The 19,155-nt window shown below is 44.8% G+C and overlaps 1 pseudogene across 1 annotated transcript in view; it reads left to right on the top strand.

The window, feature by feature from the left end:
* LOC311119312 (aryl hydrocarbon receptor-like) overlaps window positions 1-17,298 on the top strand; it is a 43,765-nt pseudogene extending 26,467 nt beyond the window's left edge. The window contains exons 6-10 of the transcript in view: window positions 1,264-1,373; window positions 10,786-10,927; window positions 12,445-12,948; window positions 13,195-14,473; window positions 17,131-17,298. The product of the transcript in view is annotated as an aryl hydrocarbon receptor-like (transcript). The remainder of the gene's footprint in view (window positions 1-1,263; window positions 1,374-10,785; window positions 10,928-12,444; window positions 12,949-13,194; window positions 14,474-17,130) is intronic.
* Window positions 17,299-19,155: the final 1,857 nt, after the last annotated feature.

Here is a 19,155-nt window from a genome sequence, read left to right as displayed (position 1 = left end):
CCAAGTGCAAAGCTAGCCACTGAATTGACTTAGCCAGTTCGCGTCTGTTCGCTCTGTCGTTCCAGCTAGTTATGTTTTGTGCTAGAATGAATGATATATTATGATATATTGTTTTGCATTAACTGGCCATACACGTTAGCTAATGGTACAGTCTTACGTTGGCTAAGGTTACTTTGCTAGCTGAAGTTAATTGGCTATCATAACAGCCAAGGACGTTTGCTAGTTTATTTGTGCATATTTGTTTGTGCTCCAATTACACGCAAGTGTCTACATCAGCAGTTTCCACATGATGACTTTAGCCATATGTGAAAAACCCTACTTGGCAAAATATAGCTAGCTAGCTAGCTAGCTTTCATCGCTTGTTGGTTAGCTACCTAGCCAACGTTAGCTCATCTGGCTGGTATAATGTTACGTTAGCTAGCTAGCTACCTATCTAATGAAAACAAAACCACATTCATTGGCTAGCGATCTGTATTTGCCTGTTGGTTAGCTAGCTAGCTTTCAGCTGACTGGTGTTAGCGAGCTACAGAGGCTAGCTGCTGGACTTTGTACAAGCAAGCTAACGTTAGTTAGGTAACGTTAGCTAGTTAGCTACCTAGCTAATCATAATATATTTGTGCAATTATTGATTAACCTCAGCTTGAATACCACCATATAGCTAGCTATATACATTAGCCTAGGTTTGTTCGCATACACTTCTTATGACTGGCAGCATGGTGCAAGCAGCTGTGTTGTTGCCGAGCAACCAACCCAGTGTTAGAACTATTGAGTTTCGGCTAAAAAAAGATGTTAGCATTGTCAGCTACAAAAAGGTAGATGATCGTTGTTTCTTAACAGACAGAAATGTGCATGTGAGAACGATAAATTATACATTTAATAAAGACTGCTGCACCTACAAACTCAGTCAATCTGGCATATTTTAAGTCCAATGGTCACTTCATGGACTCTATAGTCTCGTTTTAATCAAATGTCTAGAATTTGAGCTAGGTAGGCGCAATAAATACTCTTAAAACTGAATTGCTAACTGCCCTGTTAAAAAATGTGGTATGTGGTTCTCGGTAACGGACAAACGGCTCACGACAGAGGCGGGGAGTGTGTGTACCTCCAAGTTGATTTGCGTATTTTCATCGAGATTGGTGTCATTTTGGCTTACGTATGATAGAGAGATTTTAATTTAACACTGAGCTTCAACCAATGCCTATAATAGACGACTATCGTCTCGTCTATAATAATGGTGTTGTTGTGAATCTTATTGCATTGCAGGGGGAAGATCGTGCTGGGCTACACTGAGGCTGAGCTCCGGGTCCGAGGCTCTGGATACCAGTTTATCCATGCAGCTGATATGCTCTACTGTGCTGAGAACCACGTCCGCAGTAAGGCTTTTACAATGACATCTCTACCTTTAATAATAATCATGGAATATTCCAAATAGCATTGGTTTAGAACAGTAACTTGACAATTAAACTTAATTATTTAGGTACATTTTTTTTTATTTTTTTTATTTCATTTCACCTTTATTTAACCAGGTAAGCCAGTTGAGAACAAGTTCTCATTTACAACTGCGACCTGGCCAAGATAAAGCAAAGCATTGTGATAAAAACAACAACACAGAGTTACATATGGGATAAACAAAACATAAAGTCAAAAATACAACAGAAAATATATATACAGTGTGTGCGAATGTAGTAAATTATGGAGGTAAGGCAATAAATAGGCCATTGTGCAAAATAGTTACAATATCGTATTAACACAGGAATGATAGATGTGCAAAAGAGGATGTGCAAATAGAGATACTGGGGTGCAAATGAGCAAAATAAATAACAATATGGGGATGAGGTAGTTGGATGGGCTAATTACAGATGGGCTGTGTACAGGTGCAGTGATCGGTAAGCTGCTCTGACAACTGATGCTTAAAGTTAGTGAGGGAGATAAGAGTCTCCAGCTTCAGAGATTTTTGCAGTTTGTTCCAGTCATTGGCAGCAGAGAACTGGAAGGAATGGCGGCCAAAGGAGGTGTTGGCTTTGGGGATGACCAGTGAGATATAGCTGCTGGAGTGCAGACTACAGGTGGGTGTTGATATGGTGACCAGTGAGCTAAGATAAGACGGGGATTTGCCTAGCAGTGATTTATAGATGACCTGGAGCCAGTGGGTTTGGCAACGAATATGTAATGAGGGCCAGCCAACAAGAGCGTACAGGTCACAATGGTGGGTAGTATATGGGGCTTTGGTGACAAAACGGATGGCACTGTGATAGACTACATCCAATTTGCTGAGTAGAGTGTTGGAGGCTATTTTGTAAATGACATCGCCGAAGTTAAGGATCGGTAGGATAGTCCGTTTTACGAGGTCATGTTTGGCAGCATGAGTGAAGGAGGCTTTGTTGCGAAATAGGAAGCCGATTCTAGATCTAACTTTTGATTGGAGATGCTTAATGTGAGTCTGGAAGGAGAGTTTACAGTCTAACCAGACACCTAGGTATTTGTAGGTGTCCACATACTCTAGGTCAGACCCGCAGAGAGTAGTGATTCTAGTCGGGTGGGCGGGTGCAAGCAGCGTTCGGTTGAAGAGCATGCATTTAGTTTTACTAGTGTTTAAGAGCAGTTGGAGGCTACGGAAGGAGTGTTGTATGGCGTTGAAGCTCGTTTGGAGGTTTGTTAAAACAGTGTCCAATGAAGGGCCAGATGTATACAAAATGGTGTCGTCCGCATAGAGGTGGATCCGAACATCACCAGCAGCAAGAGCGACATCATTGATATACACAGAGAATAGAGTCGGCCCGAGAATTGAACCTTGTGGCACCCCAATAGAGACTGCCAGAGGTCCAGACAACAGGCCCTCCGATTTGATTTATCGGTGGTGACAGTGTTTCCTAGCCTCAGTGCAGTGGGCAGTTGGGAGGAGGTGCTCATATTCTCCATGGACTTTACAGTGTCCCAAAACAGTTTCTGGAGTTAGTGCTACAGGATGCAAATTTCTGTTTGAAAAAGCTAGCCTTTGCTTTCCTAACTGATTGTGTATATTGGTTCCTGACTTCCCTGACAAGTTGCATATCTCGGGGGCTGTTCGATGCTAATGCAGTACGCCACATGATGTGTTTGTGCTGGTCAAGGGCAGTCAAGTCTGAGGAGAACCAGGGGCTATATCTGTTCTTAGTTGAGGGGTGGTCGTTTGACCGCGGACCCATTACGGACGCAGGCAATAAGGCAGAGATCGCTGAGATCCTGGTTGAAGACAGCGAAGGTGTATTTAGAGGGTACATTTGTCAGGATGATATCTATGAGCGTGCTCATGTTTACAGATTTTGGGTTGTACCTGGTAGGTTTGTTGATAATTTGTGTGAGATTGAGGGCATCTAGTTTAGATTGTAGGTTGGCCGGGGTGTTAAGCATATCCCAGTTTAGGTCACCAAGCAGTACGAACTCTGAGGATAGATGGGGGGCAATCAGTTCACATATGGTGTCCAGGGCACAGCTTCGGGGCTGAGGGGGGTCTGTAGCAAGCGGCAACAGTGAGAGACTTATTTCTGGAAAGGTGGATTTTTAGAAGTAGAAGCTCAAACTGTTTGGGCACAGACCTGGATAGTATGATAGAGCTCTACAGTAGATTGCAACCCCACCCCCTTTGGCAGTTCTATCGAGACGGAAAATGTTATAGTTGGGGATGGACATTTCTGAATTTTTGGTGGCCTTCCTAAGCCAGGATTCAGACACTGCTAGAACATCAGGGTTGGCGGAGTGTGCTAATGCAGTGAATAACTCAAACTTAGGGAGGAGGCTTCTGATGTTAACGTGCAAGAAACCAAGGCTTTTACGGTTACAGAAGTCAACAAATGATAACGCCTGGGGAGTAGGAGTGATACTGGGGGCTACAGGGCCTGGGTTAACCTCTACATCACCAGAGGAACAGAGGAGGAGTAGAATAAGGATACGACTAAAGGCTTTAAAAACTGGTCTTCTAGTGCGGTGGGTACAGAGAAAAAAAGGGGCAGATTTCCGGGCGTTGTAGAATAGATTCAGGGCATTATGTACAGACAAGGATATGGAAGGATATGAGTACAGTGGAGGTAAAGCTAAGCGTTGGGTAACGATGAAAGAGATAGCATCACTGGAGGCACCGATTGAGTCGGTCTCCACGTGTATGTGGGGTGGGACAAAGGAGCTGTCTACGGCAAGTTGAGCTGGGCTGGGGGCTCTACAGTGAAATAGTACAACAAGAAATAACCAAAACAGCAATAAGCAAGGCATATTGACATGGGAGAGAGTCATAAAGCAATCACAGGTGTTATTCGAGAGAGCTAAGACAACAGCTGGTAATGGCGACAAAGTTTGGGCTGAGGCTAAACATAAACAGGATGCGGTACCGTATAAAGGAACAGTCCAGCAGGCATCAGCTGTATAGCTGAGTTATCATAAGGTCCGGTGAACAGCAATAGGAGAGTTCGGAGGTAGTTCGGGGGCTGCTACAGCACTGGCGAGCAAGAAGCCCGGCTTGCGTGTGCTAGTGGGCCGGGGATAGCAGTTGGATCTTCGTGGTCGACGTCGTAACGGGAAGCCTGTTGAAACCACATCAGACGATTTCATCGGCAAACCAGTCGTGTTGGATCGGCGGGGCTCCGTGTCAACACTAGGAGGTCCCGTCCGGTTGACAGAGAGGTAGATAGCCGGGAGATGGGCCTGGCTCGAGGCTAGCTCAAGGCTAACTGGTGCTTGCTAAGGGGCAATGGTAATTAGCCAACAACAACAGCCATTTGGTTGCAGCTAGCTGGTTGCGATGATCCGGCGCTAGGGTCCAGTGATTCCGGCAGAAAATCTGATATGCTCTGGGTCGATAGCACGCTGTGCAGACTGGCCAACAAATTGTCCAGGCTAGAGCTAGAGCTGGCTGGTGGGTAGTGCAGGCCACTGACAACGGTGGCTAATAGCAAGTAGCCATTCGGTTGCAGCTAGACTAGTTTCAGCTTAAGGTTCTTGATAAAAGTTATAAAGAAATAATATAATCCTTTCCACGTTGGGTGAGGCGGGTTGCAGGAAAGTATATTTAGTTAAAGAATGAAAACTAAAATTGAGAAATATATACAAAATAGACAAAAAAACAAAAGAAAACGGCCTATTTACACAAGGACACAGAAAAAAACACGACCACACAGCTACGCCATCTTGGAATCTACAAAAGTATGTGGACACCTGCTCGTCAAACATCTCATTCTAAAATCATAAGCATTAATATGGAGTTGGTCCCCCCTTTTTTACTATAACAGCCTCCACTCCACCATTTCTGTATGGACCTCGCTTTGTGTATGGGGACATTGTCATGCTGAAACAGGAAAGGGCCTTCCCCAAATTGATGCCACAAAGTTGGAAGCACAGACTCGTCTAGAATGTCATTGTATGCTGTAGCGTTAAGATTTCCCTTCACTGGAACTAAGGGGCCTAGCCCGAACCATGAAAACTGTACAATTGGCTCAGAACAGGGCAGCACGGCTGGCCCTTGGATGTACACATAAATAATATGCATGTCAATCTCTCCTGGCTCAAAGTGGAGGAGAGATTGACTTCATCACTACTTGTATTTGTGAGAGTTATTGACCTGTTGAAGCTGTCTATTTGAACTACTGGCACACAGCTCGGACACTCATGCATACCCCACAAGACATGCCACCAGAACAAGAACAAACTATGGGAGGGGCACAGTACTACATAGAGCCATGACTACATGGAACTCTATTCCACATCAAGTAACTCATGCAAGCAGTAAAATTAGATTTAAAAAACTGATAAAAATACACCTTATGGAACAGTGGGGACTGTGAAGCACGCAAACAGACACAGACACGTGCATACAAACACACGATAACATACGCTCTATACACACACGTACACATGGATTTTGTGTTGTACATACATTTGAAGTCGTAAGTTTACATACACTTAGGTTGGAGTCATTAAAACCTGTTTTTCAACCACACCACACATTTATTGTTAACAAACTTTAGTTTTGACAAGTCGGTTAGGACATCTACTTGTGCATGACACAAGTACATTTTCCAACAATTGTTTACAGCCATATTATTTCACTTATAATTCACTGTATCACAATTCCAGTGTGTCAGAAGTTTACATACACTAAGTTGACTGTGCCTTTAAACAGCTTGGAAAATTCCAGAAAATGATGTCATGGCTTTAGAAGCTTCTGATAGACTAATTGACATCATTTGAGTCAATTGGAGGTGTACCAGTGGATGTATTTCAAGGCCTGCCTTCAAACTCAGTGCCTCTTTACTTGACATCATGGGAAAATCAAAATAAATCAGCCAAGACCACAGAAAACAAATTGTAGACCTCCACAAGTCTGGTTCATCCTTGGGAGCAATTTCCAAACGCCTGAAGGTACCACGTTCATCTGTACAAACAATAGTACACAAGTATAAACAACATGGGACCACGCAGCCATCATACCGCTCAGGAAGGAGACACGTTCTATCTCCTAAAGATGAACGTACTTTGGTGCGAAAAGTGCAAATCAATCCAGAACAACAGCAAAGGACCTTGTGAAGATACTGGAGGAAACAGGTACAAAAGTATCTATATCCACCACAGTAAAATGAGTCCTATATCGACATGACCTGAAAGGCCGCTCAGCAAGGAAAAAGCCACTGCTCCAAATCCGCCATAAAAAAGCCAGACTACGGTTTTCAACTGCACATGGGGACAAAGATCGTACCTTTTGGAGCAATGTCCTCTGGTCTGATTAAACAAAAATATAATTGTTTGGCCATAATGAACATCGTTATGTTTGGAGGAAAAAGGGGGCTGCTTGCAAGCCGAAGAACACCATCCCAACCGTGACGCACGGGGGTGGCAGCATCATGCTGTGGAGGTGCTTTTCTGCAGGAGGGACTGATGCACTTCACAAAATAGATGGCATCATGAGGAAGGAAATGTATGTGGATATATTGAAGCAACATATCAAGACATCAGTCAGGAAGTTAAAGCTTGGTCGCAAATGGGTCTTCCAAATGGACAATGACCCCAAGCATACTTCCAAAGTAGTAAGGACAACAAAGTCAAGGTATTGGAGTGGCCATCACAAAGCCCTGACCTCAATCCTATGGGCAGAACTGAAAAAGCGTGTGCGAGCAAGGAGGCCAACAAACCTGACTCAGTTACACCAGCTCTGTCAGGAGGAATGGGCCAAAATCCACGCAACTTATTGTGGGAAGTTTGTGGAAGGCTACCCAAAACGTTTCACCCAAGTTAAACAATTTAAAGGCAATGCTACCAAATACTAATTGAGTGTATGTAAACTTCTGACCCACTGGGAATGTGATGAAAGAAATAAAAGCTAAAATAAATCATTCTCTCGACTATTATTCTGACATTTCACATTCTTAAAATAAAGTGGTGATCCTAACTGACCTAAGACAGGGAAGTTTTACTAGGATTAAATGTCAGGAATTGTGAAAAACAGAGTTTAAATGTATTTGGCTAAGGTGTATGTAAACTTCCGACTTCAACTGTATGTGGTAGTAGAGTAGGGGCCTGAGGGCACACAATTAATATGTTGTGAAATGTATTATAAAGTTTTTAAAAAATATGTAACTGCCTTAATTTTGGCGGAACCCAGGAAGAGTAGCTGCTGCCTTGGCAGCTAATGGGGATCCATAATAAATACAAATACAAATACAGTTGTCACTATGCATTGGGGCGGTTAGCGTTCTCCTGGCATCCGCCAAACCCAGATTCATCTGTTGCACTGCCAGCTGGTGAAGCGTGATTCATCACTCCAGAGAACGCGTTTCCACTGCTCCAAAGTCCAACGGCAGCGAGCTTAACAACACTCCAGACTAACAGTTATTGTGCTGACGTTGCTTCCAGAGGCAGTTTGGAAAAGTTTGGAACTCGGCAGTGAGTTGTTGCTCCTAGGCGTTTCCACTTCACAATAACAGCACTTACAGTTGACCGGGGCAGCTCTAGCAGGGCCGAAATTTGATAAACTGACTTGTTGGAAAGGTGGCATCCTATGACGGTGCCACGTTGAAAGTCACTGAGCTCTTCAGTATGGGCCATTCTACTGCTAATGTTTGTCTATGGAGATTGCATGGCGGTGTTTGATTTTATACACCTGTCAGCAATGGGTGTGGCTGAAATAGCCAAATCCACTAATTTGAAGGGGTGTCCACATACTTAGTGTATATTAGTACTACATAGAGCTATCTAATTATATTTCTGTGCAGTAAGCTAACTACATATGGGTTAGAAATATTATCTCAGTGGCAGACTGACACCACACACTCTCCTCTGTTGTTTGTTGAGAGAGAGAGAGAGAGAGAGAGAGAACACAATCGTTCAGCAGTAACAGTGTCCTACTTACAGTAGCATGTAAACACAATGACCCTGTTCTAACCATGGAACGTTCAGCATCACTACTCTCCATGCACTCCATACTGCTCTTTACAGCTCAGTGGTTGATGGCAAATATAACTCCCCCATCTCTCTAAGTTTACAATATCACTTCCCCTTCCATCTCTCTGACTTTATAGTACATACCAAATCAAGCTTAAAGAAAAGCTTGAGAGCCATGCGAGAGCCATACTGGAGGGGACAATTTGCTTATTGAAAGTGTTAAAATACGCTAGTGAGCTCAAAGACAAGCATGATGTTATTCACATTATTGTTATTGGCCAATATCACCCCCAACTTTCTGACTCTGAGTTTAAACGCTAGAGTGGACAATTTGCCTAATGAAAGTGTTAAAATAAGCTAGTGAGCGCAAAGACAAGCATGATGTTATTAATATCAACAACAAAAATCCAGCATTCATTGTTGGACAGATAGTTATTTCAGGACAGTATATGCTGCCTTTTCAAACTATTGACTTTCAACCTTTCATTGCTTATAGAAAGTAGTCCAGGGTAGTAGGTTGGTGTCTCTAAAGAACGTGTAGGCAGAGCTTTGATTGGCAAACTGTCAGAGAGCTAGTGGAAGTCTCTGGTTGCATCCTAATAGTCTCTCCTTTCTCCCAAAGTGTACACTTGTTCACTTCCCTTCATGGATTTGAAAGGAAATGACTGGTATATGGAAACTCCCTCTAGCCCCTGCCAATACAAATCCAATGCTTTTACATTTGTAGAGAGTAGTGAACCAGTGCACACTTCAGTAGGGAGGAGGGATTATTGGGACAAACCCTATAGATGGGGTTGGTTGACAACGTCACAAAAATGATGCGCGCGCATCGATGTGGCCAGAAGCCGTGCGTTTTTATGATTCTGATAGCTTGCAACAATGACTAAAAGCTGCCATGTGGGGAATCGTAGGTGGCTTGTTTCAGCTAGTTTTATCTTGTTGATACCATGTCTTGTTTTGAGGTGTTTTAACTGATTTCATGTCAATTCTAATACAGCAAACATTCGCTAGCTAGCTAATCAACAACTCTAACGATATATTTGACAGACAAGTGCTCATTGTGCAAATGAAACAAAATATAGTTTTTTTGTTGTTGTTGTACTTTTACCCCTTTTTCTCCCCAATGTCATGATATCCAATTGGTAGTTACAGTGTTGTCCCATCACTGCAACTCCCCTACGGACTCAGGAGAGGCGAAGGTCGAGAGCCATGCGTCCTCTGAAACACGACCCTGTCAAGCCGCACTGCTTCTTGACACACTGCTCGCTTAACACGGAAGCCAGCCGCACCAATGTGTCGGAGGAAACACCATCCAGCTGGCGACCGAAGTCAGCTTGCAGACCGCCGGCCCGCCACAAGAAGCCACTAGTGCGCGATGGGACAAGGAAATCCTGGCTGGCCAAACCCTCCCCTAACCCGGACGACACTGGGCCAATTGTGCGCCGCCTCATGGGACTCCCGGTCATGGCCGGCTGTGACCGAACCCGGGTCTGTAGTGACACCTCAAGCACTGCGATGCAGTGCCTTAGACCGCTGCGACACTCGGGAGATAACAAAATATAGTTTACATGTTGTCAGCAATTTAAGCCAACCCTGTCTGTTTTGCCCAGTAGTTGCGCACGCGTCAGTTTTGTTGCTAAACAACCAACCCATCTATGTGTCTCTGTGTGGCACATGGTTGGTTAGAGTGGAGAATATGTTTACACATAATCCAGATTATGGAGGAGATTGTGCAAAACCCAGAGCAGAGCGGTGAGGGGATAGGAAGGTGAACTGGGGCCACATATCCATATCAGGAATGGAATTAAGATCCAAAGTCCACCAGTGTCCACTGAAAGTGACCAAATAATAAGAGTTTCAGTAGCACTGCATGGGAACACATTGGGTGTAAATCTGCAGTGTCTGCAAATCGCTTTACTGCAAGCCTCTCTGTAAAACAATGGGTCTACAGTGCTTCACACCTGTGTCCATTCACCACAATGAACCTACTCCGGAAGGCTGCACAGCTGAGACGGGCTCTACGCCACAACACACTCAGCAAAGCTAACAATAGGCCAATTGGGAGAAGGATCAAGGAGTGTGTGTCTGTGTGTGTGTGTGTGTGTGTGTGTGTGTGTGTGTGTGTGTGTGTGTGTGTGTGTGTGTACATTTAGAGGTGATGGTGCCTGCGTGCATGGGGGCATGTACATTCGCATGTGTGCAAATAGCATATTTCTGCAGACTTGCTTTTGTAAGCCTACATGAGTGTGTAGGGGTTGGTTCCATGCATGGGTGCACATATGCACTGTGTTTCCTATGTGCATAATAGCCTATGTTCAGTTATGACCATACAGTCATTGGTTCTGACACATCCCCCTGACTCAGTGTCTTATGTGATTCCAGTGATCAAGACAGGAGAGAGTGGGCTGACGGTGTTCAGACTGCTCACTAAGGATAACCGCTGGAAGTGGGTCCAAGCCAACGCCAGGCTGGTCTACAAGAACGGCAAGCCTGACTACATTATCGCCACCCAGAGGCCCCTGGTGTAAGTGCAGCTTCAGCCTCTTCACCCCTCCAAACCCAATTACATTTTTTGAACACTTTCTGAGTGTTAAATCTAACACTAGAGTTGATTTGTCACTGGGGATTTTGCTTTGTCTGTTTGTATGAAGGATTTCAATGAGGTGAATGTAATATGTAATCCTATACAGTCAGAGCTGTTTAGTCCATAGTGTTAGGGACTTTAGTCCATATAGTCGTCCATAGTAGTCCCTAGTGTTCTGATAAACTCCTCCTCTTGTTCCCAGTGAGTAGGAAGGAGGACAATAGATTAGATTTCATCACATTAATATTACACTGTACACCAGGGGTTCCCAAACTTTTTTGGGCCGTGACCCCATTTTGTTATCTGAAAATTATCCATATGAGAAAAAAAAGATGTAATTAACAGCCAATGTTAACTTTTGTAATTGGAGCTATGGCAGTCCATTGCAAATTAGTCTGACATCATTTCTCTTATCTCACCACCACTAATGAGATGGGTTTGCTTGATGCATGTCGCATCGGAGCTTCTCAAAGTCAAGGGGCGTGGTCAGCAGTGAGCACTGCATCTCTCCTGTCACATCCAACCTGGATCGATATTTGTTTTTTAATGCAGACGAGAGCACTGAATCAGTGTACCATGAGTTTTAATGCTCGGAGGGAGATGGCAAATTATATTCCCTTAGAGTCAGGAACCAAAACTCCTCCATAGTGACCAGTGAATGCGTGATAGATGGAGCCCCATCTGTGCAAAAGCCCACCATTCGATCCCATGGATAATTTTTTATGTCAATATATCCATGCAGCTCACTGAACATCCCCTGTGCCATTTCATGCTTGGGAATCGTGAGACAGAACAAGATGTCCTCGTGAATAGCATCCCCCGCATGTAGGGAACAAAAGTCAATGCATTGGTATCTCGGTCCTCACAGCTAAGGTCCATTTGGAGAGCATAAGGTGTGGAGTTTTTGAGTCGTTCAGTCAGAGTTTCCTCTTGATTGCTAGTTATAGCGTAAATTCTTAGTTTCACAGTGTTATCTGACAAAGGTATTGATGTGAGTTTCTGTGCCTCTGCCTCCCCACACATTGTTTTCACCATATCAATTGCGGCCGGTAATATCAAAGTCTATGCAATAGTGTGTGGTTTCATAGCGTAGTGCTTAGCCATTCACCGTGGGAATGATTCAAGAGCGGCCTTATCAAAGGGCGCTCTCTGGTTGAATTTTAACTTTTAAATTTGAATAATTTTGATTTTTAAGGTTAAGCACATTACAATGATTTTGAGAGACAAAGACGATATATTTTGGTGTGTGTGTTTTTTAAAACCAGGATTTTGGAAATTATCCTGCGACCCCATTTTTAACCGCTGTTGTACACTGTTAAAATGAAGTGCTTTGTAACACTAAAACTAGTAGCAACTGAGCTGCCACCAACTTTAACGAGACGAAACCTTAACTTTGCTGGAGTTTTATCCTACTAAGAGTCTGTTCCCATTGATTCTCACCATCCTCTCGTTCCCAGGGAGGAGGAGGGAGGAGAGCACCTGAGGAAGCGTTCCATGCACCTCCCCTTCACCTTCGCCACGGGCGAGGCCCTTCTCTACCAGAGTAGCTACCCCATCCATGGCCTCACCGACTCACTCCAGGCTAAAGGCAAGACCAAGTCCAAGAAGGGCAAGCTGGACAAGAACTCGTCAAAGGATAACGGTGGACTGGACCCCAGCTCCCTGCTCGGGGCGCTGATGAGGCAGGATGAGTCCGTGTACGTGTGCCAACCAGCCGTCGAGCCCAAGATGTCCTTCCACAGTAGTCTGTTTAGTGAGAGAGACGAGGGGGAAGGGCAGAGCAGTGGAGGTTATAGCGGTGGCCCTCTGGCTGGGCGTGGGGGAGAGAGCTGGAGCACCGTGCCCAACAGGGTCACCACCACCTCCACTGGCCCCAATGGGGAGCCTCCGTCCAGCTTCGACCCGCTGCTCGCCACCCTGGACTCACTAGCTCTGGAGGGGGACGACACATGCTCTAACAGGTGATTGTATATTTGTATATATTGTATATAATATTATATATATTATAAGTATTTTCCAATTGAATTGAGTGTAAAGTGCCGTTAGACTGCCCAATGTACCCAAGCTTTCCATTCTTTTGCCCTTCTAATAATAATGAGTTTTTAATTCCCAGTGTTTTTTTTATGTATGCATTGTTGTACTCCCATGGCTGAGGCAACTCTATATCTTTTTGAATTTGTCAAATAAAATAAATGTCTTCATTTCAGCGAGCTGTTCTCTGCTCTGGAGAACCTGGGTCTGAACGCGGAGGATCTGGAGCTGCTACTGCTAGATGAGAGGATGATCAGAGTGGAGATGGATCTAGACTACATCCCCTCGCTCAACGACCTGCTCACCAACAACGAGATCCTCTCCTACATTCACGACTCGCTGGAGAACAGGACAGAGGAGGGCCAGGGTGGGGACAGCCACGTGTCCATACCACAACCCTCACCCTCAACCACAACCCATCCCCCTGGCCCTATCCCTAATTCTGCCCTTATCACTAACCCTCATACCCAAGCCACCCCCACTATGCATATCTCTACCCTCCACCCCCAGGCTACTAACCCTTCTGCCCCCCAACCTACATTACCCGCTCAGCTACCCCCTCACAGACTACCAAAGCAGCCACCCATAGTGCAGCTCTCCCAGCAGATGCAGCAGCACCTCAACTTAGTAAAGCCCGTTCTGGTAAAATACCCCTGGCCCCCAACACAAACGGACGTCCCCACGCCAAGCCAGCCAGACACACTGCAGCACACAAACTCCCTAACCGTGGTCCATAATGGTCACTGGCTTCCCCAGCAGCAGCTTACGCATGCAGGGCTAGATGACCACTGCCACAGCCTTCACCCCCTGGTCAACGGTAAGACATCCCAGCTGGGGCCTCACGTGGCCGGGCAGCTCAAACACCACCAGCACCAGAACAACATCCATCAGAGTCAGCAGCAGTGGCAGCAGCAGAACCAGCACCTACAGGTCCAGCTTCAGTCTCAGTCTCAGTGCCATTTCAAACAGCAGAAGGCTAGTAGCTGTGGCAGTGCTACTCTCAACGGGGTGCACCCTGATCCCCATTGGCAGAGTTACGGCTACAACGACCAGTTGGGACTGACAACTAATGGAGCTAACGGAGCCTGCACCGTCTCCTACCCCAATGGGCACGGGGACACCCTCTCACACACTACAGGAGGGGAGGTCACTCACATGGATTACGGTATGGGTGATTCGACTACCGTGGGCCTGGTCATGAACAGGGGTACAGTAGGGGGCATAGATCACTACCAGGGACAAGGAGGGGTGACTGCTACCCCCTCAGACCATCTGGAGCATCACAAACAACATCATCCACAGGTCCCATCCACCTACTTCCCCCACCAGTGCCCCACCACACAGAACTCCTTAGATTACATCCTGGGACTATCACAGCCTCATCACACCATGCCTACTCTGGACGCCTATGGCATTTTGAACAGCCCCGCTTCCCAAGATGCCACTTGCTGCAAGGTAAGAGTCAAAGAATAAAGTAAGATGCTCATAGATAGATAATAAACCTAATGTAATTTTCTTGTGTAATATTTGGTGAATTTCTGTGACTATGTTATTTGTCTTGTGTTGTGTTGTTTGTGGGACTGTCTTGTTAATGGTAATTGACAACCCAGTATTAGAAGCGCTATTTCTATGTCATGAAAGCGATGATTCTCTGTAAAGGCACTGATATAGCATGGGAAGCCCAGCCTCTGGCTTGTTTGGGCTGCTGCTTTATAGTTCAATGCAAGATATGTTGATGTGAACAGACATGCAATGTAAACAGATGAGTGGAGAGCAAGGGTCACGGCAGTGGAGAATCTATTAATGGAGAGGAAAGTAGGTCTCACATGGCGTAGTAGTCTCCACAGCCAAGCTTTGATCTGTCAACTGTTGAAATGATTCTGTCAACTTAAGCATCGATTGCAGTAGGAATACCTTCTCCTACCAGAGTTGTTTCCCTGCAGGCAGCACAACATGTGCTACTGCTAGCCTTGACCTAAATGCCTGGTCTGATCCTACTGCAATGTGATTGTGAAGAAAGCAGCTCTGGTCTGCAGGCCCACCTTACAATCTGTTCAAAGCTGATAATGTAAGCATGACTTCAGATCAGGACACTGACTAGAAGTGAACTAGTGTAGGCGTGAGAGAGAACAGTAGGCTATTCCACTTCCATGGCTGCTGCTTCAGGGTTCTACATACGGTACAGTACAATACAGTTACAGTATATGTTGTGTTCAGTAATGTAGGGTTCTAGCTCAAGAGTATTGAATGATGTTGCTTTAAGAGTGTATCACACGCGGTGTGCGTGCACGGATGTGGGAGTGTCACACAAGTTTGTACTAGTTGATAACATGTTTAATTGCACAACAAGCCTCCGTACATTTGGCGACAAAGATGAGATTCGGACCCACGCGTGCCTGCGTGCATTTGTAACTGTATCCAGTACAGTAGTCGTGCCAGGGAGGGTAACAAGGGGCCCAGTCAGTCAAAACAAGGCCTCAGGGCAAGAAAAACTGGACTATAGAACTCTGCTCATTAGTACAGTACCCAGTCCATTCTGCATGCTGGACACCATCTTTCTCTCCTTGTTGTTTGTTGTGCTGAATTGATGTTTCAAGGTCCATGAAGGGTAACGAACGATAGAGTTGGTTGGTCTCTTTGTTGAGAGAGAGACAGAGACAGAGAGAGAGAGAGAAAGCGAGAAAATGCCGATGGTGAGGAACGGTAATGAATAGAATAAGGTTCAGTCCCACAAATAACCGGACCGGCGGCCATTCATGCCTCCATCCCACTCCGCCTTTCCTGTGTTTTCCTTCAGGGTCAGCGACCACGCCTCAGAGGAACATAGAGCCAAGCTGGCCAGTCAAGCATGAGCTGTCCTGACCTACAATTTGCCCATCATCATTACCTAATACATACAGGCGCAGAAGAACGTGTGGAAGGGTTGTGTGTGTGTGTGTGTGTGTGCCTACATGCGTGGTGTGTCACATCCCACCACAGGTGGTGCTGTTTCCCCGGGGGGGGGTGAGAGAATTAGAGATTAGTTGAGTTTGGCCCATCTTAACCTGGCTGGTTTTGTCCTGCTGCAGGTGCTCAGTGTCCTGCTGACCTGCCCCTATGGGGGGCCTATATAAGGTGGCCCTATTAGGATTTCTACATGGATGATGCCTAGCTTATCCAGTTAGGGCCCACTAAGCAGGATTACAATTAGGCCGATGGTAGGAGCTGTCACAACAGACACTCTGTCCCCACACACACAGGGGATTCCTTCATACAGGGAAGCCACAAAGTACATACTCACACCTATGGAGCATAAAGACTGGATCTCAGTGCATGTACCAGTGCCAGTACTCAGTTGGTGTGGCGGATAAGCTACTTTTTCAATGAGCTATTGTAGTTAGCTTATTAGCAACTACTACAAGCTACAATTAGTTACTCTATCTTGTGTCTTACAGGCCCTGTCTGTGGGTGAGGTTTAGTCAGTAGCCTGGCCCTATAGTAATCCTACCCTGGTGCAGTACGTGGCTTAGCTCCTTCTCCATGTGATGTAATGTGTTCTCTGCCCTGATGACTGCGGGCCCCCAGTCCACCCCACCCAGCCTCTGCTGTCCACTGCCAAGAGTGTGTGTGTGTGTGTGGGAACTCTGCTCCACTCTGCTCTCTGGCTGACCTGACCTGCAGTAGCCCTTTCCTGCAGTCAAATGACCTAGTGGCCTCATGGGTGGAATGTTATTCATATTTTTCATAATGAATAAACAATATGTATTTTTTAAACACAGAAAATCTGTTGTTTTTATGTCAAATGGTTTTGCTATATTTCAGTCTTCTGTGATGTGTATATAAAGTGTAATATTGGGATGCAAACTCAAAATGTAATACATGCAACTCTATATCTGACATGGTACAGGTGTCTTCTTTTGTTTAAGACTGCCAAGAATCACTCTGTGTGACTCTGATTTAGCCCACTGCTGTAAAAGGTTAAGTGATTAGTGTTAATGACCTCACCACGCCACAGAACAGAGCCCAGTGTAGTGGTTATAGTTTGTTTGTTTTTGGGGGGGGGAGAAGGGCGGGGTTGTGTTCTATCATATGCATACAGCTCTAATTATATTTGATTGTTGTTCTGTGTTTAGATGGAGAACGGCTGCATCCGCAACAACACCAAGGTGGCCTACACAGGGAGCTGTCTACTGCCCAGTGTGAACGGCCAGACAGCCAGCGACAGTCTCCACCCCCACCCTGAAGCCCTACAGACCCTGCCCACCCTCCTGGACCTACAGACTACTGGGTTCTACCTCTGAGAGGGGGAGCAGGGGTGGGTGAGGAGGGGGTGTCAGGGCAAAGAGAAACCACGGGACCATTTTGTCAGGACAAGAGGGGGGGGGGGGGGCCATAAAAAAATAAACAGAGCGAAGAGGAGGAGAAGCAGAAGAAGAATTCAAGTGAACTGTTTTCTATGTAACATTCTCTCCATTTCATTTGTGTATGACGGACTCAGTACTCAGTGAAAGAGCTCAGGATAGTGTCTCTCTGCACTCTCTGACAGTAGTTCCCCCACTGGCACACAGCTCAGTGGAAACTAAATGCATCTTCTCATGTTGTTGCACATTTTTTATGAAGGCTATGGTTGGTTGAGAGAGCGCCAATTTCTTCACTACTGTGAATTTCATTGTTTTTCTTTATGGGTGTACAAAATACTGTTTCGGTCAAAGACTTGTTTTACGTCTGTCATAGCTACAGTACTGCATTTCAATACAGTATAACTTGTTAAAGGAGAGAAAGTGAATGTGGGTATTGAGAAGGATTGATATGGAGATTAATATTAATATTCATTATGAAGAACAATGAGACATTGATTGATTGATTGATTGAAGGACCAGGACATCTGGACTTATTGTGAGGTAGATTACAAATGTTCTATGTTTTGTTGTGTCATCTGCAGATGAAGAGGAATTGATTCAGGCCTATCATTTTGGTTTTGGTGATCTACGTGTTGATAAAAGAGTATTTAGGTTGTCCTCTTACATGTTATTGATATTGAATATGTGAAACAGATCCCATATTATGGTCAAATGGTATCTAAATATGAAGAGGGAGAGCAGATCGGAGGAAGGGATGACCGTTTTGGTGTTTGTTTGTTTTCATGCTGCATTTTAACCTGCAAGAAGTTTACATTTACATTTACGTCATTTAGCAGACGCTCTTATCCAGAGCGACTTACAGTTAATGAGTGCATACATTTTTCGTACAATGATGTTGTGCATTTATTTAAATGGCACTCAAATCAACCTAAGCATTTTCTTGACCGGCTACAGTGTGGAATCACTCATTCAATTAAGTTCCAGAATACAGCAGTAGATAGCATGAATTCACTAAATTCAGGAAGTAAACAAACAAATTCCAGATCCATCATTCCTCATTGAAAAGCATTGAGAAAAATGTACATTTAAGTTTAGATAATTTCCTGAATTGAAATGGAATTGAGCTAAACAAACTGTATTCGCTGCTCGATGCTAAGAGGCAGAGGAATGGGAGCAGCGGTGTCTGACGTGAAGAGAGAGGTTGTTTCAATAGGCCTTCTCTCTTACAGGGCCCCAAGTGATTCCATCATGGTCATCTATCACAGTGGTTCTCAAACCTCGACTCGGGACCCCCAGAAGAATCACAATACTGTTGTAGCCCTGAACTAGCTCACCTGAGTCACTTAGTTAAGAGCTTGATGATTAGTTGACAAGTTGAATCAGCTGTGCTAGCTCTAGAATAGATCAAATGCATGGAACAGCTGCGGGTCCCCAGGAGAGGTTTGAGAACCACTGATCTATCGCACTGAAAACATATTCAATGATCATACTCAGACTCATGAGCATTGATACGAAAACCAAATGAGAGGACAAGTCGTTTAAAGAGATTCTGTATTGGAAAGTTCCAATGTTGAATGTGTTGTGTATATTGTAAAAGAGTTGTAAAAATATCTTATTACAGTATTTCGTTATAAAAGGTTCTGAAAAATACATTTTATTAATATTGGTAGTGTTAGAATTTGGTTACGTCCTAAATGGAACCCAATTCCCTACATAGTGCAATACTTTTAACCAGAGCCCTGGTCAAAAGTAGTGCACTATATAGGGAATAGAGTGCCCTTTGGGATGCATCTTATT

This window comes from Coregonus lavaretus, assembly GCF_964263955.1.
Source record: "Coregonus lavaretus genome assembly, contig: HAP1_SCAFFOLD_3467, whole genome shotgun sequence".
Classification (NCBI taxonomy): domain Eukaryota; kingdom Metazoa; phylum Chordata; class Actinopteri; order Salmoniformes; family Salmonidae; genus Coregonus; species Coregonus lavaretus.
The sequence above is the reverse complement of the archived record's forward strand: the minus strand, read 5'-3'. Positions and strand labels throughout refer to the sequence as shown.